The following is a 23,823-nucleotide window of genomic DNA, read 5'->3' on the forward strand; positions in this document are numbered from 1 at the left end:
TCACCCTCTCCTGAACCGTTTTTTTCTTTCTGTCCTCATTGATCTGTCCTGACCTGCTCCCCCTGCTCCAAACCCAGGCTTGCCAGGGATCATTCTAACTCAGTGATTCAATGAGTCACTCCCTTTGCAATTGTCTGTTGATCATGCTTTGTGCCAAGTACTAGATCGCGTAGACACAGAGATAATTTAGGCAGTTTCTTCCCCCTAGGTGGGTCTTCTCTGGTGTACTAATCAACACAGACAATACTAATCAATTAATACACTTCCTGTGAAACACTTCCTATGAAATATGCTGTAGATAACTATCATTCTGTTCAACTGGCAAGCTCATGTTAATGTAGATTGATGTCATGTCTCCAATACTAACCACATTTAGTCTCTTTACCCAAGAAAAGGCATATTTTCCAAATATATGTGTGCAAAGGAAGAAATATTCTTGTCTGCTACATGTGTCCTTCTGTACCACGTACTTTTAAAAAAATGTTAGCTCAAGAAGTCAGAAGTGTCTTTTATATGACTTTACTACCTAGGATGTTAGTATACATAAGGCTTAAGATACCTTATAGAAGATTCATGAAGTCCATCAACCAACTGAGTGGTAAATGGCTCCTCACATAGAGCATCACAACTATGTTATATCTGGAAGGGGAACTCTTTGATCAACAACATCTGGCCAGGGAAAGTGATATTCAACAAGTGCGTATTAGAGGCAAATGCATGCGTAACTGTTTTCAGTGCTGGGGGCAGAGTGATAAATGAAACAAGCTTGTCAAGCTTATAGTCTAGGGAGAGGAGGGGACAGAGAATAAACAAGCAAGTAATAATCATAATTTTAAAAAACAGAAAATACTAAAGTGATGAGAAGCGATTCTAGTATTATAAAGATCATTCTGGTTTCTATGTGAAGACACAGGATACATTCTTGAATTCTGGGGGGGAAATCTTGAAACTTGAAGATCGAAAACTTGAAACAATTTACACTGAAAAACCTTGTTTTAGACCAACCTAACATATATTACTTTCAATAACAGAACTAGGGACATTTCTGTAAATGAGCTATGTTTATTATCCCTCCCTCCAGTGTTAATGAAGGCCATTCCAGTTCCTGTGGAGTTGTCCAGTAGAGCTGTGTGTTCCTGTCCCCCCGACCCCTCTCCTGCCCTCCTGTCCTGTCTAGACACGCAAATCTCTGGCAAAAAGGAAAACACTGGGGGTGGCACAGTAAATGTAACATTTTTCAAGTCTATGATAGGTAAGTCCTTTGTTCTTTGCGTACACACTAATATTTCTATTGTCTGAAACCTCAGTGAACTAGGAGACATGAATGAAGGAGCTGACTGTGTTCAAATTCAATACAGGAAAAATCACAGCATTATAGGCAAACAAAAAACAGATGGAGAATATGATGAAAAACATGAATTCACACTGGCAATAAAAACTAAAAATGCCCAGGAAAAACTTTAACAGTATATATGCACATGTTAAACACAACAATGACAACAGCAAGAATAACACACAGAACTTTACTAAACAGCCAAAGATGACAGGTAGAATCACATACCACATTTCTGAACTGAAATGCAATTCTGTAAGGAGTTGACTCTTCTGGAAAATATGCTTTACTTGTACTATAACTCTTATCAGATCTCAATAGCATTATTTTAGAAACCTTGCAAAATGAATCCAAAGGAAAAAGATAAGAATTTATCTTTATAAAAGTTTAAAAGTTCTATGTAAAAGAAAGAGAGCATTGACCAAGTTAACCATATTAAAAAGAAAAAGGTAAATACATTTTTTCAAATATTTGATATACAAAGCCTTTCTATCCTAAGTATATAAAGGGTTTCCATAAATCAACAAAAAAAAAAAAGAAGAGAACCCAATGGGGATGAAGGTCTTAACCTTAACAAGAACAGGTAAATTTGCTATAGAACAAATATAAATGTCCAGTATTTATCTCCAATATGGTACTAAGGTTCATGGGTCATGTGAACAAGAACAAATCACACCAAACTATTACAGTAAAGATAATATTGACACACATACATACTAGCTAATCCAGATCCTATGATCCTCTATTAACTTTTTGTGTTATAAGATGATAAAGGAAGTATTTTAATGATAATGATTGAAAGTATATTATTTTTAATATCAGAATTTGTTGGTTATCCATTAGTGTACAAGGTTTTGATACTGAACTACTCACTAGAAGCCAACAGTTAAAGAGTATATGAGAGGCTATAACTTAGTAAGTTATAATCTACATCCCTGAAGAAGCTAATGTATTTTCAAAAGTAAATGAATGACCAAGTTCTTCTAACAAGGGAGACCACAATCTTTCCTTCCTTCTATCCCCTTTCCTCTCCTCTCTCACTCCCTCTTCTCAGTATACATTGGTAAAACAGCTAAGTCATAATATTACAGGTAGGACAAAAAATTAGAAAATAATTTAGAACCACGATTCCCCAATCTCTAGATAAACAACAACAACGACAACAAATCAGACCCCTATTAAGAAATGAATTGCATTAATCCGTGGGCATCACTCACTCATTCATAACTCACTAGTGTATTTCTTTTTTTTTTTTTTAATTTTTTTTTTTCAACGTTTTTTATTTATTTTTGGGACAGAGAGAGACAGAGCATGAACGGGGGAGGGGCAGAGAGAGAGGGAGACACAGAATCGGAAACAGGCTCCAGGCTCCGAGCCATCAGCCCAGAGCCTGACGCGGGGCTCGAACTCACGGACCGCGAGATCGTGACCTGGCTGAAGTCGGACGCTTAACCGACTGCGCCACCCAGGCGCCCCTCTCACTAGTGTATTTCTTAACGAGAATTCCTCACTGGCAATTTACAACATCTTCCTATACTATATGAAGCTTGCCTAAATCATTAGTTAAAATTACTCAATATCACATTCTTAAGTATTTGCCATTTGATTTTGTATTGAATACCTCTGTTTTTCTTTTTAGCTTAAGGAACAAAAGTGGAACAGAAACAAAAGGCATAATGGCTTTTAAAGTCATTATTTAAACATGATGTATTTGACAAAACTAAAGCCTTTGATTTTCTAATAGGGTGTTTATAATGTTATATAAATATCGAAAGAAGCTAATCCAATATAAAGTTAAATAATTCACAGTACTTTCTATTCCTCATAGGCTGACTAAATCTGTTATCCAGTCATCATATTTTGATCTAAGTGTTTTTGAGGGAGAGGTATGTATGTATGTATGTATGTATGTATGTATGTATGTATCTATCATCTATCTTCCAAAGTAACTGTCCAGACACAATTAGAATTCATGTTATTTACTAAGTATTAACATAGTGGATTTTTACACCAAGTGCTCAAGCTATAGAAAGACTTCCCATACAACTAATTTGCTAGAATAAATCTGGGTGCAAGTGAAACTCAATACAGCCTTGCCTTCCATGATGCTTATCACTGAAGATCAGTATGATTTACTGAGCATATAAAAGTTTTCATTCATTTGGACTTAACTTCCGTTTGCCACTCAGCCCTGTTAGACATGTCATATTCCTATAGAAAATGTTAACATTGAGTAGTCCCTTATGGGATATTAGAGCGTGAGACAGAAATGTCAGGGCGAGAATTGCTAAGAACTTTGCTTTCTGTGGATTTCCGGATGGTAAATAATCAACTATCTCCAGCACCAAGTTATTGCTCAAAAGACCGGATTTCTTTTTGTACAGGTTTACACATTTAGCATAATTTCTATTTCTTTCATTTAACACTTACATCCACATTTTATGCCTATGATGTTCAACACCCTAGGGACTCTAGAAAATATAAACAAGATATAATCCTTGCCTGTCAAGAGCCCATAGCTTAATTGAGGAACTACGTAAACAAAGAAATATAATAAAAGGCAGAATGATAAGGACATGAATAATGACTTTCGTTTATAAAGGTCTACACAGTTTTCAAAGCTCTTTACACACATTACTTCACTTGATCTGCGCAAGAAACATTCAAGGTAGACCAAGTAGACCAACTCATCCTTAGTTTAGAAGTGAGGAAAACGAGAATCAGAATATGAAGGGGTAGACCACCTTTATAAGGGTGCTTATCAGGGCTAAATTGCTCATCTTTCCTTGGTATCTCATCGACAGACTTGTATTTCACTCTCTTCCCTCTGTGTTTTGAAATTGTTGACATTTCTCATCTGACTCTTCTCCTTTTCCAAACTCTTTATTCTTGTGGATACACACTCTTTTTATTCCTTCAGCATTATTTTGCTGGGATTTGGGGAGGTAGCAGATGGAATTTCTGTAGGAACTAATGTGGAATGACATGATTTTTAGCAGTGAGTTCTTGTGAAGGACACCAAAGTTGACCTGGGCCTTTAAAGATGAATAAGCCACTGAGCTGCAAGCCATAGCAAGACAGGGAGGCAGAATAGGAGGCTTTTACACCAATAGACAAAGCTACATTGACATTACACAGAGATCACTTTTTTTTCCCCATAGAGTGCTGAAACTCAACAAGAGGCCCAACACTTAAAACTCTGTAAGTTCTTCTGAATTAAAAAAGCTTTCAAAACGAAGACAACCAAGACCAATTTGTCAGATATACGTTGAGCTTTCAGCTTGAACAGGTTTTATTTTTTAATTTTTCTTAACTTTCTTTATTTATTTTGAGAGAGAGAGTGAATGAGCAGGGGAGAGGCAGAGAGAGAGAGAGAGAGAGAGAGAGAGAGAATTGTAGTCAGGCTCCACACTGTCAGCACAGAGCTCGATGTGGGGCTCGAACTCACGAACTGTGAGATCATGACCTGAGCTGAGACCAAGAGTTGGACACTTAACCAACTGAGCCACCCAGGCACCCCAAGCTGGTTTTCAAAGTAGAGTTTATAAAGCTGCATTGAGGAAAAGGCAATATTTATGTAACACAAATAGAAAGACTCCAGCAAAGCAGTAAGGGTGGGGACTCAATAGCAATTCAGCCTCCTATTTGTTCCAATAACATCTCTCCAGGACAATATCCATCTTTGGGGCCAATGGGTGGACAGAATCGAAGTCAGATGGAGTTTATTCCACTGGAGGAAGAACCTGTATTGTAGCTGCTCACACCCACCCCACCCACAGCCCTGGTCCTGTTTTACAGGGATTAGATGTGCTTCTGCCCACCCAGTGCCGGGCCGTATCTGAACACGTGAAGTAGAGGCACTCGAATGGGACTTACATGACACTGAAACCAGTACTTTCAGACTAGATTTCTTCCTCTTGGATCAAGACACAATTAAGTTAGAATAAACCTAAGACTTCATGTGCCCTTATTCTACATTCTAGAGTCACATATTTGAGTTCCTCAGAAGCAACTACTTCTGAGGAGCCTGGCTGCCTCACTTGGTGGGATGCGTGACTCTTGATCTTGGGATCGTGAATTCAAGCCCCGTGTTGGGACTGGTGGGTACTTAAAAAAAAAATCAACTACTTCTGTATTCTCACTTCACTATTTCTGTGAAGTAGATTTTCAGATAGAGCTGCAAGAGGGAAATTAGTGTACCATTCACCTCTTTAAAGGTGAGAATTTCACATTAGATTATTAAACATCTGTATAAAAAAGCATTAAAATTCCACAGTTCATTTTCTTCTGTGGAAAAAAGAACGTATTTATGTATGTGCGTGTGTGTGTGTACATATGTTATATATGTATATATATATATATGTGTGTGTGTATATATATATGTGTGCATATATATATGTGTGTGTGCATATGTTATATATGTGTATATATGTATATATTTGTAATATGTAGATATTGGTATTGATATATATTTTATATTATCACAAATATATACGTATTATAAATATATGCATATTCATGCATATATGCATACATTTATAAATAGAACACATATACAGTCTGTATTAGTAGTAGCCGTGGCAGAAAGATTTTTGAGGCAGTAGTGAATGGGGGCAAGGGACTAGCCCCTCTAGGGAATAATGCCAAACAGAAATGATAGTCTTTTGGTGGGTGATGTGGTAGAGGGAAAAGGTCCTATGAGATCAGGCAGAGAAGTAAAGGGGGAATTTTCCGGCAGGTGCAGACACATGTGCAAAGGCCCTGAGCCAAGGACCCACCCGAGGAAGCTCTCTGATGAACCTTGTGTGGCAGTGGAGGAGATGATGGAGGCAAGAAGAAATCGTACATAGGTCTCGTACAAAATTGTACAAAAGGTCTCGTACCTAACAAAGTGCCTTCTATTCATGATACGGAACTTGAATTTTATCCTGAAGGCTTGGGGAAACTAAGTTTGTTTTAAAGAGAGTGACACAAATTCCTGTTTTAGAGTCATGACTGTAGGATCCGCCTGAAAAACAGGCCGCCGCCTGGAGTTGGGTTCCCAAGCTGCTCCACATTCTGCGAATGGATGTGAGACACACATTAAGCACTAATTAGTAGGTGGCATTGACGAGACGTGGTGACTAGATGTGGTGAGAGAGTCTGGGGTCACGTCAGGGTTTGCATGTTGACCAGCGGTGGATGGTGGTGACAGTCACCAGAGAAGAGCAAGGCTTTTCAGTTCTGCAGGGCAGATGGGACAAATGTGTCTAAATGTCCAACCTCTGCAGGCCTCACTAAAGTGACACTGAAGAAACAGAAAGGGAAGAAACCTGCAACCACGAAGAGTCTGAGAGAGGAGGCAAGATCATGGGCGAGACGTCAGGCAGGTGCGGAATGCAGACAGAACACTGGCCAGTGCGCAGCAGAGCAGAGAGCTGAAACGTGGCTGCGGAAAGTCCATGAGGACAAGCCTGTCCATGCTGCAGGAGCTCAGCAAGTTCTTGGGATCTGAAACACCAGGCACCCGGGAAACTCAGAGCAAAGGAAGGGCAAAATGAGAACAATGGCTTGGAAATCAAATATTATGAGCAAGTAGATCATAGGATCCCAGCCCCTGCCCTAGGAAGCCAGGCTACAGAAAGGCTGAAGACAGGTTTATGTTACAAAGAAGTCAATGCAGAGGGTATCAGGACTCCGCCCACCTGGCAGAGCTCAGCAGGCGGTGAGAGGCTATACCAAAATCAGGGAAATTTCAGGAATGAGTCCAGTGGTAACACCTCATCCCCTTTCTCTTGCCTGGGTGGTAGACTATGGCATCTATATCCAGTGCAACCCTCAACCCCCTGAAATTAAAACAAAAAATTAAAAATTATCATTTTATTCACCAAGAGAAAATAGAAAACACTGTCAATTAGCCACGAAATACATACTTTTTAACTTGAGAGAGAGAGAGAGAGAGAGAGAGAGAGAGAGAGTGAGAGCAGGGAAGAGGGGGCAGAGGAAGAGAGAGAGAGAGAATCCCAAGCAGGTTCCATGCTCAGCTCGGAGCCTGACACAGGGCTCGATCCCACGACCCTGGGATCGTGACCTGGGCCAAAACCAAGAGTTGGATGCTCAACTGACTGAGGGAGGCACTCAGGTGCCCTGATAATGGTTTTTGAATCAATGTTATCTTAGTAAATACTTGATAAAATTGATTCTATAAGAATAAGGGAAGTGAGTAGCTGGGGCTATTTAACACTTCAAAGTACAAACAAGTGTTTCTCTGATAAAATTAAATAAACTAGAAAGCAAGCAGGAGGAAGGATTTGGACCAGTTGGCAAAGTTGAGTGAGGCCTGAGGTTTTAGATATATTGAATTTGCCTTTAAAAAAGTATACTTTGTCATGTTACACACACACACACACACACACAAACCGAGAAAACACTGCAAGTGAAAGTGAAGGCTCTGTTAGCTTTACTCCACAGGGAGGGATCTCTTCAAAAGCAGGTTTAGGGGGTGTGGGCTCTGGGGAGAAGTCTGAGCTGCTTGAACCCAGGCTAAGAGTTCTCCTGCTATCACAAGCCCTCCACTGCCATGGAGGCCCCCAAATATGCAAAATGATGATGCTTTTAAAACAGCTTCAAAGGGAGCCTTGGTGGCTCAGGTGGTTAAGCATCTTCATTTCAGCTCAGGTCATGATCTCATGGTTTGTGGGTTCAAGTCCCGTGTTGGGCTCTGGGCTGACAGCACAGAGCCTGGTTAGGATTCTCTCTCTCCCTCTTTCTCTGCCCCTCCCCAACGTGTTCTCTCTCTCTCTCTCTCTCTCTCTCTCTCTCAAAATAAATAAACTTAAGAAAAATACAGCTTCAAAAACAACCAACTTGTTTTAAATAATTAGAAATAAGGGATTGTCCCTCATATGTTTAAAGGGAAAAGTAACTGACATATTTTTTAAAAAATTTTTTTAACGTTTATTTATTATTGAGAGACAGAGTGACACAGAGCAGGGGAGCAGGGGAGGGGCAGAGAGAGGGGGAGACACAGAATCCGAAGCAGGCTCCAGGCTCCGAGACATCAGCACAGAGCCCAACGCGGGGCTTGAACTCACAAACTGCAAGATCATGACCTGAGTTGAAGTTGGTCGCCCAACCAACTGAACCACCCAGGCGCCCCTCACTGATATATTTTTTAAGGGCATTATTTGATTCCACAAAATAAGAAAAAGTTTTTTAAATAAGTCAGTGACTCATAATACAGGATAATTCTAAATTACCATCATTATTATTCATATTACTAGAGAATAGTGACTTTCATTACCTGCCAAGCACTATGCTAAGGACTTAAACTTAGTTATTTCATTACTCATTCTAGCAACCCTAAGGAATAATTACAAACACGACTGTATGTGGCAAAGAAGGGAGCAGGCTTGAAGCCACTTGCCCCATCACTGACTGAGGAGCCCATTTGCAGAGGAGTCCATTGCAGAGAATGCAATTCCTTGCATTCTCAAGAGGCAAAGCCTGTGCACAGAGATGCTGGAGAGCTTAGCTCTATACTTCCATTGTCACTTCCCTTGGGTGAGATCCTTTTTAATTTCAGCACTGCCAAAACACACGCATACAATTCTAAAAATAGTAGGCAAACTAGACAGTAGAGTAGGTATTTAATCACTCCTTGTTGATGGATCACCTCAATCATTTGTTATTCAAAATATATGTTCTTAAATGCATATATTAATTAATCAATATGTAATTAAGGATTTTATACACAGAAACTGCATTGCCAGGCACCAGGTAGGGATAGAGCAGTGAACAAGAGAAGAAATAAACATGCAGAACAACACATAGTTTCCTTCCACTTGATAGTAGGTGCCATAAGAAACAAAATGAAGAGCAGGAATACTGAAAGCTGGTGATAGCTTGTCCCAGTTGGGGTGGTCCAGGGAAGGCTGGGCACAGATCTGGAGAAAGGCTACCAGCTCAGCAAAATGTTGCGGGGAAAGATGATTCCAGCGCTCGGAGCCACGCAGTCACCCAACGTCAACCCAAGGTGCCTGTGTTGGACAGGAGGCCCACATGGCTGGTGGCTGTGACAGCAGAGTGGGGAGTCACAGGGTGTCACCAAAGATGTAGAGGTCAAACATGGGGTCTTCTAGACTGAGTCTAGATTTTACTCCAATTATAAAGGGCAGCCTCTGCTGCATTGAAGGGGTGGAATGAAATCTGATTTACCACTTTGAACTACTGATACACTAAAACAGAAGTGTAAAGCCATGTTTTCATGGCTAAAACAATCCAAATATCAGTTGCTGCAGTGATTTTTGACTGCTTTTACAAGTCAAAGAAGCCCAGTGAATAACTGAGTACATAAAATCTATTTAATTAGGACTGTCAATAGAGTTGTGATGGAAACATGGTCAATGTAATTGAAGGCATGGAAATAATGAAAGCCTGTGTGCTCATGTGCAAGGCAAATGTGACGCTGAAACTTACTTCTGTCTTACAGTTATTAGTTTTCTCTTCCTGCTGTAACAAATCACCACCACAGCCATTTATATCTCAGTTTTTGTGGGTCTGAAGTCTGGCTGCAGCGTGGCTGGGCTGCTTCTCTGCTTGGAGTCCCTAAACCACACTCCAAGTCCTGCATTTCTGTTTGGAGGCTCTGGGTTGGGATCCACCTTCAAGCTCACTCCAGGTGTAGGCAGATTTCCATTCAGTTTCCGGACTGAGGTGTCTGTTTCCTTGCGCTGTCCTCTGGGACTAGTTCTCAGCTTCTGGGATCACCTGGATCCTAGCGAGGGTCCCCTTCAAAGCCTGTCATGGCTTCTTGAATGTGTCTGGTGCTCCTGTTGGCCCTGACCTCCCCTTCTGTCCCAACCTCCCCTCTGCTTTCCTGCTCTGCCACATCACTCCAGCTCCCGGTGGAGACTTGTCTGCGCTTTAAAGGGCTCAAGAGATAGATGGGGCTCATCTGAAAAATTCGGCACCTTCTTCCTACTGCAAGGCTGTAGCTCTATAGCAGTAGCCAGGTGCGCGTTGGATGCGATTACTAGGGCACAGAATCTTGGAGGGGAGCCTCTTTACAATTCTACCCATCACATTTAATATTGCCACTGATGGGCACATCACATTAAAGTTTTTAAAATAAGAAACCCCACTCACGAGGATCAAAGAGGGCTCTGTGGAGCAACTCGGTGACGACAACAAGAGACAAAGAGAAACAAATCTTTTAAACAAAGCTGCAGAAAGCCTGAGAACAGTTTTTATGACTAAAACCCTTGTGTTTATAGCCATATGGACAAATGCATGCTGTCACAAAGTACTGGTTTCTCTTAAGATACAGCTATACTAACAGGTATACACTAACATTAATTGAGAGGTGCACCGCCAGATTCAAATACATTTATTTACTTTTTAATTTTTTTTTAATGTTTATTTTTGAGAGGGAGAGAGAGTGTGAGTGGTGGAGGGTTAGAGGGAGAGGGAGACAGAATTTGAAGCAGGCTCCAGTCTCTGAGCTGTCAACACAGAGCCTGACACGGGGCTCGAACCCACGAACCACGAGATCATGACCTGAGCCGAAGATGCTTAACCCACTGAGCCACACAGGCACGCCAAATCAGGGCTGCGTTTATTTTTTTTTTAATTTTTTTTTAACGTTTATTTATTTTTGAGACAGAGAGAGACAGAGCATGAATGGGGGAGGGTCAGAGAGAGGGAGACACAGAATCCGAAACAGGCTCCAGGCTCTGAGCTGTCAGCACAGAGCCCGACGCGGGGCTCGAACTCACGGACCGTGAGATCATGACCTGAGCCGAAGTCAGACATCCTACTGACTGAGCCACCCAGGCGCCCCCAGGGCTGCATTTAAACCATATTTCTAAATATTCCTGGAGTTAGATGTCTGAGACGTTTCTTAGGTATTTAATGTGTGCATTTAAATAATTGATATTATTTTACATACGTGTACAAAATTGTCTACATTATTAAACGCACACACATCACCTACATAAAATTGTACAATGTTTCAGGTGTTAAGATACAATGAGAATGTCAAGTTTTATAAAGACAAATCTTTTTGGTCTTACTAACAGAGGAGATTTTGACAGCTGGCAAAATTCAAGCGACATTTACAGAATTTCGAACAAAATCCTCACTTAATATCACTCTCCCTTCCCCCACCCGAATCAATCTCAAAATGTCAAGTTGCAACCAGGGCGCTCTGTTATATTTGGAGATGGGTCATCTTGTTGGTCTTACAGTATTTTCTCCTTCTTACCCTCTTGGCAATAACAGGAGTTTCTTAATTCTACCTTTTAGGGAAAGAAGGCAGAGAGAGACAGAGAGAGAGCAAGAGACAACTGGGTGAAGTAACATATTTCCATGAGAAGATAAAGTCTGATGGGTCCTCCGAAGAAGCAGCATGGGAAAAGAACTGTTTCTGGTGAAGAGATACGTGTGTATGTATGGACACGAGTCTCTGACCAGCAAGGTGCATTTTGTGCTATTATTTGTGTCGTGTCCCTTTCTGAACTACCTTTTTGTGTTCCTACACTGAATCCTTCTTGACTCCCCACACTTTCAAAATAACCCAATGCCAGGGTGCCTGGGTGGCTCAGTCGGTTAAGCGTCCGACTTAGGCTCAGGTCATGATCTCACGGTTCGTGGGTTCAAGCCCCACATTGGGTTCTGTGCTGCCAGCTCAGAGCCTGGAGCTGCTTCGGGTTCTGTGTCTCCCTCTCTCTCTGCCTCTCCCCTGCTCATTCTCTCTCTCTCCCAAAAATAAATAATAAAGATTAAAAAAAATTTTTTTTAAATAAAAAAAAAAGCCTATTATTTAGAACAAATGAGAAGTCAGGGGAAATTGGGAGAGATTAAAAATATTTTTATTTCAGTGAGTTCTAAATACCTGGTCTAGGAGAATATCCAGGGGATAAATATGTTAATAACATATACATATTAACTATGAATTAATATCATATTATATTACTATATAACATATACACTATATAACTGATATGTTATTATATCAACATGCTAATTAACAGGAAGGATATCTATAACACAATAATATATGTAACATATATAATATACATAATATATATAACATATGTTAATAACCTATTTTTCCCCAGATATTCTCCAAACTTAACTGAAATGATACTTTTAATAATTTTATTAAATTAATTACTTATTAAAATTTATTATTTTAATGTCTACAAAGTTTTCCCAACTTTTCATTTGTCCTTAATAATGGGCTCTGGGGTTACAGCATCAAACTCAGATCTGAAATTTGGCGAGGAGGACACAAGAATGTGATAGTAAGAGAAATGACTCGGGATACCCGAACGACTGCTACGCCACCAATTTGTCCAGCCGTATAAACACAACTGCCACCATGGGCAAAGAAAAGGCAGCAAAAGGGTACAGCAACAGTGCTGCAGCCCGTACCCAGCCTTCCCTCAGTAAAAGGGGGGGCACAGGACACAGTCACGGCCAACGAGACAGAGCAGAAGTCCTGATGTGGGGCCACACCTGGCTCTTCCGCACAGAGTGGGAGCTGATGGTTGGAATCCGACTGTGAGACAGAGGTGGAGAGAACCGCAGGGCTATCTGCCTTGACCCAAGACCATGAACTAACATCAGGAACTGTTTACCCCTGACCTTGGGATGTGAGAAGATCATCCTCTCCTTGCGTGTGCACCTGTGGTTGGGTTTTCTATTGCTTGCAGCCTCACATAGCCCTAACGGATATACTGGCCTCTTGCCCAGGATTACCACTGGCTTCATTTTCTTTCTCTTCCTCCCTGCTCCTGCATTCTGAGCCCTCCTGTCTACGCCTTGCTGCACACACTAACTTTGATACACTGCTGGTCTCTCTCATGGCCTGTCAACCAGTCTAGACCCCTTTTCCTGCTTTACTGTTTAGCTCCCTCCTGACTTAGAGCTCTGTGTGCTTCTTTGATTTGGTGACCTTTGCAGCTTGGAGCAAAAGGTTCTCCATGTGGGAAAGCAACACAACACCACAGTGTCCCACACTCTCCTCCAGGGGATGGGAAGGGGCTGATACTGTCCCTTTTGAACTTTAAACTAATCTTAAACTCTTGAAGGGAGGGTCAGGGCAGGAAGCAACGTCCCGCCCCTGGTGATGTGCGCGCCTTTTTTGCGATGCCTTCATTTGGTACCTGAGAATATTTTTAGCAGTTCGTTGGCAAATTGGGACAATGCTGATGGCACAAAAATCCCCTTGCATCATTACTAACAATCTTTATTTCCTCAAAACCTTTAAATACGTTCGTGAAGAATTTAGAATAAATTAAAACCAGCATTGCTGTTTCGGGAAATGGGAACATGCATATTTTGTAGTTACTGCAGAATCTTCAGGGAGAAATGTAATTACAAACTTTAGTATGGTGACTTAGTGGTATTTATATTATTTCTGGTTTCTCTGTAGCTATATTTTCACCATAGAGAGGTTTGAACAAGTTAATAGATCACATAGTAGCTTTGAGGCATATGCATGTCTTATGTAGGAGACGGCGCGGGATGTTGTGGCTCAGTTAAAATCCTAGGAAGCCATCCATGAACTGCCAACAGAAAGGTGTGACTGTCATTGTTTGGTTAGATCTGTAGATTCTACGTTCCTTAATACATGCTCCAATTTATTCATAAGTGAACTGCAACAAAGGAAGAACACTGTGAGAAAGACAGATTCTAAACCTCACCAAAATGAGCTAGGGGAGCTAGTTACACAGGACCCTACCGGGTTGCCTGGCCCCTCCCACCTCTACATTCCGGTGAGGGATTTTACAGGGGCGGAGGAGCTAATCTGTATTCATGATAATTTGCTAAATTAATGTTACCTTGGTGCTACAACGCATGTCCGAGCAAACTGTGGCGTATTTTTTTTCCTCTTAGTCTATGAAGCGTTTTGAGTGAACCACTATCTTATGTCCCACGCTTGTTAAATCTCCAAGCATGGCTCTGGTTTCTCAACGACTGCTTAGAAAAAAGAAGTTATTTTGCTTGAGAATCCTTTCCCTCTCTTGACCTTATTGCCCCAGGATGCGAACAACTTCAATGAGAGATGCACAAGGGAAGTACTTTGTGCTTCACCTGGATAACCACAGACATCTTTGAATGATACTAGACCCTCTTTCTAAAAAAAAAAAATTCTTTTTTACCTCTTTCAGGGTAAAAAAGCAAGTCCAGTTTTTGTTTGTTTGCCTAAATTTTTTTTTCAGCTTTTCCTTTTATCTACCACTTTCCTCTCCCTCAAAACACACACACACACACACACAAAACAAAAACCCCCCCAAGACAAATGAAACAAACCTAAAAAATTACACTAAAGGCCTATTCTCAGCTTTATGCCCAAACCTACCTGCAAACTACACATCAATACCAGACTAATTGTGCATAAAATTTAAATTCTCTTGCACTGCCACATAAAAATGCAGAATGCTTCAGTGGTGTAATGTGTAGGCCGAGCTCAATCCAGTAAGGACTGCCCCAAGACAGCTCGTACAGATGCAATCATTTCTCACATACTCCAACTGCTTCCTTTCACAACATTACTTTTGTTATGCAAAAGTATATGCCTAATTTTAATCCACGAGACCATCTAAGAAGATTGAAACTTCATGCTTGTCTTACTTTCTCTGAGTGTAATTAAACATATTATTATTATTTTTTTTTAATGAGGACGATTTCAGCTGCCTGTCATTGCTGTTTGCTCACAGGTCAAAGAACCACAAGAGGCATCAAAGAACTGCCTGTTGATGCTATGTTGACACCGTATTAAATCTTCATTTCTTAGTGACTCTGGTTAAGTGGAAATGACAGCAAAATGAAACAAAGGGGACAGTACTTTACAGTAGAGGGCAGCAGCTCTTTCCTTGGTGAAGAGAAAAAGTCCCAGTAGAGCGTCAGGTGGATCCAAATCCCCCAGGTCTGGAAAGTTGGTTTGTTAATCACAGAAAGACTATCCAGGAAGATAACAAGGACCCAGACAGCATGAGGCTGGGGGACATGTGGTCACTAGTATGGGGATTTTCAGCAAGCTGGTAAAGCAAACCTTTACAGAAACTATCTTCATTAAAAACAAACAAACAAACAAACAAACAAACAAACAAAAACCTGAAGATAAAACAAAACATTCTGGATGCCCAGAATAGCTGGGAGACTGTAGGAAAATTCTAACTTGAGAAGCTGATTTTCTTTCCTTACTTTCCTCTGTTTTACTGTTCTGTTTTCATGGTAATAAAATCGGGAGTTCTTTTCTTTTCTTTTCTTTTCTTTTCTTTTCTTTTCTTTTCTTTTCTTTTCTTTTCTTTTCTTTTCTTTTGATAGATCTGTAGATGTCTGTTAGACTCTCAGGGTCTCCTATTGTAAAATCTACAATAATAATACCATTTACATCACCATAGCTGACTTTTACAGAGGTCTTCACCACGTACCGCTTGCTGAGTTCTTTGGATAGACAATTTTATTTAAACCTCACAACTACCTGCCAAGTACTGTTACTACCATATTTTCTACATGAGGAAACTGAGTCTGAGAAGGTAGTCTATCCAAAGTCACTCCTCCCATGTGCCAGAATTAACCCTTGACTTGAATTTGGGTGACTTAATGTCAAAGCTGAGGACAGAGCTCTCCAAGTGGTAGCCACTAGCCACAAGTGGCTGTTTCCGTGTGTCAAGGCTGAACTGAGATGTGCTCAAAGTGTAATATATACACACTGGATTCTGAAGGCTTGGTGTGAAAAGCAGAATGTGAAGTATTTATAATTTTTATTTTGGCTACATGTTGACATTATAATCTTTTGGCTATGTTGGGTTTTCTGAAGTGTATTATTAAAATTAATTTCACCTTTAATATGGCTACTAGACAGTTTAAAATTATATAAATTGGCTCATATTATATTTCTATTGGTCCCACTGGCTTTAGACCTTTAACCCCCACACTCTACTGCCCACTGTTAGACAGCTTGGTCATCACCATTCCCAGGAAAATGAATGAATATAAGAAATTAATTCTGCAAATTGCTCTATATAAACCCTGGTACTTACTTGCACCGAACTGATTTGGCAGGAATTATGTCTGTGTGGGCGTCACATACGAATGCAAGAAGAACAAAATTCAGGGATAAAATCAAGGAAACCACCACTACCATTGCTTATTTTTGTGCAGATGGAATAATCAGGAGACTGAATTTCCACCTGGCATTGGCATTTCTGGGACAGGGTCACGTCTCAGCCGTATGGCTGTGGTTCGGATTTCACATAGATTGTCGGTCAGGAGAACGAACAGATCCAATGCATGGACATCTAAAGAATCTAAAGCCATGGAATGAAAATTTTTGTTACAATTCATCTGTGTTACCAAATTAAAAAATGAAAGTAGACTGTTTTGATGAAAACACAGTCAACCCTGAATATCTTAAAATAAAACAAAAACAGAAACAAAAACTTCAAGCTCTTCTTAGCAAGCACAGGGCCCGGGGGCTGGGGGAAACAGGTCTCGGATCCACAGCCAAGTGTCTCCAACTTTTTCATCCTCAGTACATCTCTTCCACTCCTCAGGAAAAGAATCCTCAACCAGGGAATGGTCATCTGGGAGCAAGTGTATAATTTACGTAACTCTCTGAGGTGCTTCTGATAAGATGCCTCTTCTCCATCTTTTTATTCAATGCTTCAGGTCTGCACCTGAGTTTCTGATAGCCGTTGACACTTGCCCTCTATGCCTCTGGCAGTCCGGGTGAGGGTGGAGGACGAGGACTTTAAGGAGCCAGGGCATTTTCTGCCTGACAGGTGCCACTCCAGTTTGCTCCACAGGAGTGGACTTTAAACCTAGTGATCTGGTGAACCTTGCTGACCATGCACAAATGAGAAGGGATATAAGCCAGGAATGGTCCAGGACACTGGTGTCCCTCACTCCTAGTGTATCATAGCGGCAAATCCACGGGCGACCCTCTGGTGTAGAGAAAAAAACATGTAGTCTCTTCATGTTTTAGATCAATATATGATCTAATCTTCCTATTAAGTAGTTCCCTGCTCTCCTACCCACAGAGGATGTCTCACCATGCCCATTCTGGCGATCTCAACCTTTTCTGCTTTAACTGTCCCTTTCTGTTTAGAATAATCCTCTTAAGGTGCACGTAGGCCCTCAGAGACCCATCACCTCTCTTCCTTCCCAAGATGGCAACTGGGCGTATCTGGGCATGCTTCCTCATAGTAACGGGAGAGAATGGCCTTGGAGCAACATGGAGATCTTGGGCTTCTCTCTGGGTTGGTACAGCGTCTGCAGTGGTATCTCTCTTGCCTCCCATGGTCCTTGCTTGCTCTGCTGCTATGGCTGGTGAATTCTGCAAACAGTGAACGCTCTCTCTTTGCATGGTACCATGTGGTCCCCTGAGATGTGGTTTCAATTCTCATGTCACTCCTAGACATAGAGGCCTGCCTTCACCTTTGGGCCACAGACTGCATTTGCTCATAGCCAGCACCATGAGATACCTTCCTGGGCACCTGCGGGTGTCTGAACATACATTTCACAGCCCGTGTGGCCCCCATGAGGTTCTGGGAGTGAAACCCAAGCCTTCTCTGCCTGACCCACTGCTCCTGCTCCGGAGTTTCTTCTGATAGGTGCTAACAGGGTGTGGACAGGCCTCTTTCTTCTCCTTCTAATACACCTCACACCCCACCTGGGGCCCGAAAGAGATGTGTTCCTCTTTACATCTTATCTGACAAGAGCCTCCCCGACATCACATCCTCCTCTGGGTTTATATTAGCATTATGGCTTCCAGAAAGTTGATTTATGAGGAAGAGAAATGAAGAGAAAAGCAAGAAGGAACTAGATAAACAAAAGAAATTGGCAAGCTAGATGCTTTTCCTGTTCTTTCCCAAGTGAATTTTCAACGTGACTTATTATTTTGTTTAAAGCACTGAATTCTCGGAATGCTGTGTGTGACTTTGTGCTAGCAAAGTTAAAAAAAATAATTGCAAATCTAAATCCAACCTAAGCAAGAAATCACCTGCCACTCATCTGTGCTCCTCACCTCCCTTGGCAAGCATATCAGAGTTGGCAAAAAAGAGTTGTTTTTACTTTATTTCTTTAGCTGTTTATCCCATCTGCTAACAATTTGCAATGGATTTCATGAGCCGCACCTTATTCCTAAAACACGTGACATAGAAATGTGAACATACAATAAATTCAAAGTCCTTAGTGACACACAAGAGCCTATGGGTGAGTCTGCAAAGGGCACCCGCACAGCATCTTCATAAGATGCTTGAGATGTCCCAGAGAGAGTGGGACCTCCATCTCTTTCCCTATATAGTTCCTGGTTTGGTTCATACAGTGACAGCCTACTTTTCCTGACTCTCTTCAACCACATTTTCCCATCAAAGAGATGTATATATGTGGACCCAGGATTTAAAATGAACGTATGAATAATAGATCTGAAAAGGATTCCAGCGATGCAAAAATATGGTATATACACCTCCAGTGTCCTATTATTCAGCAGATCTTTTAAATATCATAAATACTACTCCTAACTACAAGCAAGTATAGAATAGTAGGGGAGTGACCTTTTAAAAGCTGCATTTTGGGGACAACAGATCCAAATGAAACTTCTGTTATTTTTCTGCAATTTCAACAAGGCTTACATGTAAAATGTTACATTATTCCACTGTCTCTAATCCGAAAGCCATGTTCTCTCATTATTGATTACTTTAGTGCACCTGTGTATTCTCTGAGTGTGCTAGAGCCACCCATTATGTCCTGGTGACTTAATGAAACTACAGATCAGCCAAAACAGGATAAAAAGAAAAAATGGAAAGAGGAGAATAACAGAAGCCTTGTTTAGGGTTAAGAAACTTATCTTTCCTTGTACATGCATTTTAATACCCAGTATACATAGGATAATGATAGAGAAAAATAAGAAATCTGTGGGTTTGTGTTGAACTGGCCAATTCAATAGTTGTTTTGACTTCCTACCGAAAGGTCACCTAATATTTGATAATAGACATAATACCTCAGCTTTTCATTTTTCTTTGAATTCCAGGAATAAAGCCCTACTTTGAAAAACATTTTCAAAGGTCTCATTACAGTTTTGAATCTGGTAGAAATTATACTCTCTCCTTTTGACATCTTATAATAACTAAAACTGCTAACATTTTGATTTTAGACAAATTTCTCCTTTGCTCTCCGCAGCTAGCAGGTACAAAAGAGACAGTGCCACATTAGTTACAGCAATTTAGTTTGGGGACCCCAGCAGAAACACACAAAATCCATTAGTAGAGCCAACAGCTATATCCAAGTCTAATAAACAGGCTAAATACAATTTATAAAGTGAGACTTAAGACTTCCGTGAACACTGAAAATAGTGGAGATGATCTTATGAGTGACTCATGCAACAATCCCTGTTGTATTGAAGCCAAGGTGTTTGTTTTGAAACTACTATAACTTAATGTGTGATCAGTTAAAAACTTTCTCATTGCCAAATGAATAAAAAGGGGGGAGATGTTCTCTCAGGTTACATTCTTGGTCCATTACATCCGGGTTCCTGCCTCTGGTACTGTTCCATAATTCCGGAGAGGCAAAAACAACAACAAGAATTATAAGGAAAATTAGAATAAATCTACAGCTCTTGTGATCGGTTATGCAATGCTAGCGTTGGGAGAAAAGCATTCATTTGTGCTTCCCGTAGGAGTTGTATGTCTTTGACGCGGAGATCTCAGGAAATGTACGTTCGCCCCACAGGCATCCCAAAGACTGAAGACAGACTGTACACATTCTACTTTTGTATTAAAATACTTGGTCTGATAGTTTTGTAAAGAGTATTTCCTAAAAGAACGACACTGATCCTAGAAACCTTTTTGTGAATTACTTTCCACCTGAAAAGTGCTTGGGAAGAAAGTTGTGAAAGTATAGTGAGTTGCATTCTTACAGAGGGATTGTCCTTTACGAATAACGGGCACTGAATCTTTGGAAAATAAGAAAATGAAACAAATTTGAACTAAGTGTAAAAGCACAAACTGGTCTGCATGAGCATTACTTAGAACCCATTATCTTATGCCGAATTTCTTATTTGGATCTCCTCTGCAGGAGGAAGCCCTTTGGCAAACAGTCAAGTCCTCAAGTATTGCTTGCGAATACAACACATCCCTGAGGGGTCAGCTCAGAAGGGCAATGTGCCAGCCAGGGAGAACCTCTTCTTAGCAGGGAGAGGTTAATTCCCTGTGCTAAGATTTCCATAGACAATGTGCATAAAATGCCAGCTGGGGGCTCAGCATATAGGTATATTTTAAAAATGCCAGAACATTCCCGCTCAGGGGCCGATTTATAGGCCAGGCCTCCTTTTCACACAAACGTCCTTTCAAAGGGACTGGGGGACAGCAGCTGGAGGCCAAATGTCTGCCCCCCTGCCCATCAGACCCAGTCCAAAGTCTAATATGAGAAATTGGTATGATTACAGTACGTCGCAAAATTAAATGCAGATTAATGGCAGAGATTTAAATTTGGACTTCATCGAATCTAGTTTCCTCATTTCTGATGAGGAGACCGGGCCCTACAGGGAGGATCACCTTTCCATATCTGCTCTCTACTCAGTGCCAGGACAGAAGAAGGTCTAAATACCTCCTGCCTGCTGAATGAAGAAAATGAGGTACCGGCCTGGTGTGTGGGGTGACCAGTTTCGTGGCTGTGCTGCTGCTATGCTTCCGATTCCCTGTGGTGTTTATACTGCTCTATGCCTTACCACAGAAAGGATGGTTCTAGAAACTATCACGGTGTGGGCGGACTGGGGTACCACTCCTGTGTGAATGTAGAGAGGTCTCTGGCTGATGCTTCAAGTCCCTTTAATGGACACAAGCCTTCATTCAACAATTAACGATAGATAAGCGGAATCTGCTGCTGGGCTTTTATTTCGACTGAGTCCTTGTTCGCTCCTGGGTCCTGGGATGCACGCGGTCACCCGACCGGAAGAACGATGGCGAACTTCCAAAGTACACTGACAAATCTAAAAAGGTCACGCGGGAGCTGGCTTGTACCCTCTGATTGTCCCAGCTGGGCCAGCCCAGGCCCTGCCTGACCCGTAGCTTGTGTTCCCTCATCGGGTTTCACAGGAGGAACCACAGCATGAGACGGAAGCGTAGAAAGCCAAGGACCCTCGTGGGCCTCACCACAGGGAGTGCTAAGAGGACCCTACAAATAAAAGAAGTGAGATCGAGTCACTGGATGGTCTAATAGAGATGACCATTTTTTGAGAAATAATTCAGCCAAGTGTCATTTTTCGGCATCAAAGGACTGCTAAAATAGGTCTTATTTTGTAAAATAACTGTATAGTTGAGCACAAAGAATGTGGTATGCAAGTCACTGTCATGTGACATATGGCTTGGGATTGAACATGCTACTTACAACTGATTCAAGATATATATATATATATATATATATATATATATATATATATATATATATATTATGTTTATTTATTTTGGGAGAGAGAGAGAGAGAGAGAGAGGAGCAGCGAGAGAGAGGGAGAGAGAGAATCCCAAACAGGCTCCCCACTGTCAGCAGAGAGCCCAACGCAGGGCACAATCTCGTGAACTGTGAGATCATGACCTGAGCCGAAATCAACAGTCAGACATTTAACTGACTGAGCTACCCAGGTGCCCCGAGCTATTTTTTATTATAAAAAGCACTTTCCTACTCCAATGACAGGATAAGTGTGGCTATTGTCATCAAATACATCCATAAGACCTGTCACCAGTCTGTCAATTATGAACACCTGCGAAGACCTTTAGCGACTCTTTCTTTTGATGGAGGGTTCTAGAAATATTGGTGGAACCCTCACCAAAGGAAGTGCTGCTCTCTGGAGAAAGTAAAAGGGATGTTTTATTGCTTTAGCTGCTGGTACCTGCAACCTCCAATTTAGGGCACAAATGGCCGTAACTGCCGTTATGAACCCGATTAGCGCTGACACTGTCCAGCTTTATGGCTGCCGCTGCGTTAGCAGGGTGACTCTGAACTGTCAAAGCACTTGTGCTACATTCGCTTGCACTGCATTCGGTAAGAACACAGAGCCAGAGGATTTTAATCAAAACCTTCAGGGGGGAACACATTTTGTTTCGGGGGTTTATGATGCCCTAAAACGCTTCTAGGAACTCACTTTCCTTTATTCGGCTTGTAGGTATGGGCTTTGTGGGCAGTTACACAATCGGTTTGAGTGAAAATGAACGACAATGAACACACAAACAAGCAGAAGAGAAAAAAACACTGCACGACATGTTGCCGATTAGAGCAATGTTGGGCGATGCCGGTATAGGACGTTTCTAATTATTGACCTAGCGCTCTCCTTTCCTATTCTGTAGAACAGTTGGATTAGGAATCAGTGCCACTTGTATGGCATCGGTCTAATAAAAAGCTGCCGTGGTTTGGCTGTTCATCCTATTTTGTGTGAGGAGATGTGGCTAAACATGAAGGGCTTCTGTATTTGCCAGCTGAACAATGAGACCCCAGCTAGCTGAGGGCAGTGACCAGACTTTCCAGAGAATGAAAGAAATGGCACTGAGGAGAGGGAACTTGCCTCTTGCGACCGACCACACCCGATGCTCACTCAGTCCTCACGGTGGCACTGCTGATTAAAGTTCACGTAGCAGACGTTGGCCTCGCCACGTAGGGCTGCATTAGGCCGTGGAGGGGGATGGTGGTGGGTAGATGGGTAATGCACGCGTCCTTGAGGTGGGGAGGCCAACAGAAGGTATAAAGTGGCCACAAGTAACTACAGCGCTGGAATCAACACCCATTGGGAGGACACGTGGTTCTGTGAAGATTTAAGGATGGATGATGTGCAGTTGAGGAACATCTTCCGACAGTTGTGTCTCAGCAGCTGGGGCCTAGACCTCATAGGCAGGCACAGAAGCGGAGGAGAAGAGGGAAGAAAACGTTTCTAACAGACGGGAGCAGGATGATTTGGACGCAGGAGAGGTGGAAGCCAGGCTGTCCGTGAGCACAGTCCAGCTGAGACCTGGGGATGGGGCATGGGCCGAGCCGGGGCGCAGTCAGAAGCGGTCTCGGAAGGCCCGAAGGCAGCCTCACTGCCTCTCCCTGGGCCCCATCCTGGCCTCCCAAATCACCCTCCCTCTCAGCTGGCCTCTCCGCATTCCCAACGGCCAACTCATCAAATGTACCCATATTTAACCTTTCTGCTTCAAAGCTCCATTCCCTAGGCCTGAAGCCAAATCACCCAGCTGGTCACACAAGGGCCATACGGCTTGGCCCGCCATCTCCCTGGCCTCCCATCTTCCCCAACCCCAGCCTGGCCCTGGGCTCTACTGGCTTTCTTCACATTTTCCCCGTCCTGAGTCTGGCTCTAAGAAGCTCATTCAAATCCCAGCTCCTGCTCTCCCTGCCTCCCCCCCTCACCTACCCAGCAAGGGCCTATTCGATCTGCAGGAAGATGCTGCAGATAAGCAAAGCGTGTGGAAGAAGCAGTTAATTCAGGAGTTGAGCAGACTCAAAACCTTGGG

General features: G+C 42.0%; 1 protein-coding gene across 2 annotated transcripts in view; it reads right to left on the reverse strand.

Moving 5' to 3' along the window:
* Nucleotides 1-23,823, reverse strand: part of PRKN (parkin RBR E3 ubiquitin protein ligase) — a 1,339,251-nt gene that overhangs the window by 249,738 nt on the left and 1,065,690 nt on the right. The window lies entirely within an intron of this gene.

This window comes from Panthera leo, chromosome B2 (assembly GCF_018350215.1).
Source record: "Panthera leo isolate Ple1 chromosome B2, P.leo_Ple1_pat1.1, whole genome shotgun sequence".
NCBI classification, from domain to species: Eukaryota; Metazoa; Chordata; class Mammalia; order Carnivora; family Felidae; genus Panthera; species Panthera leo.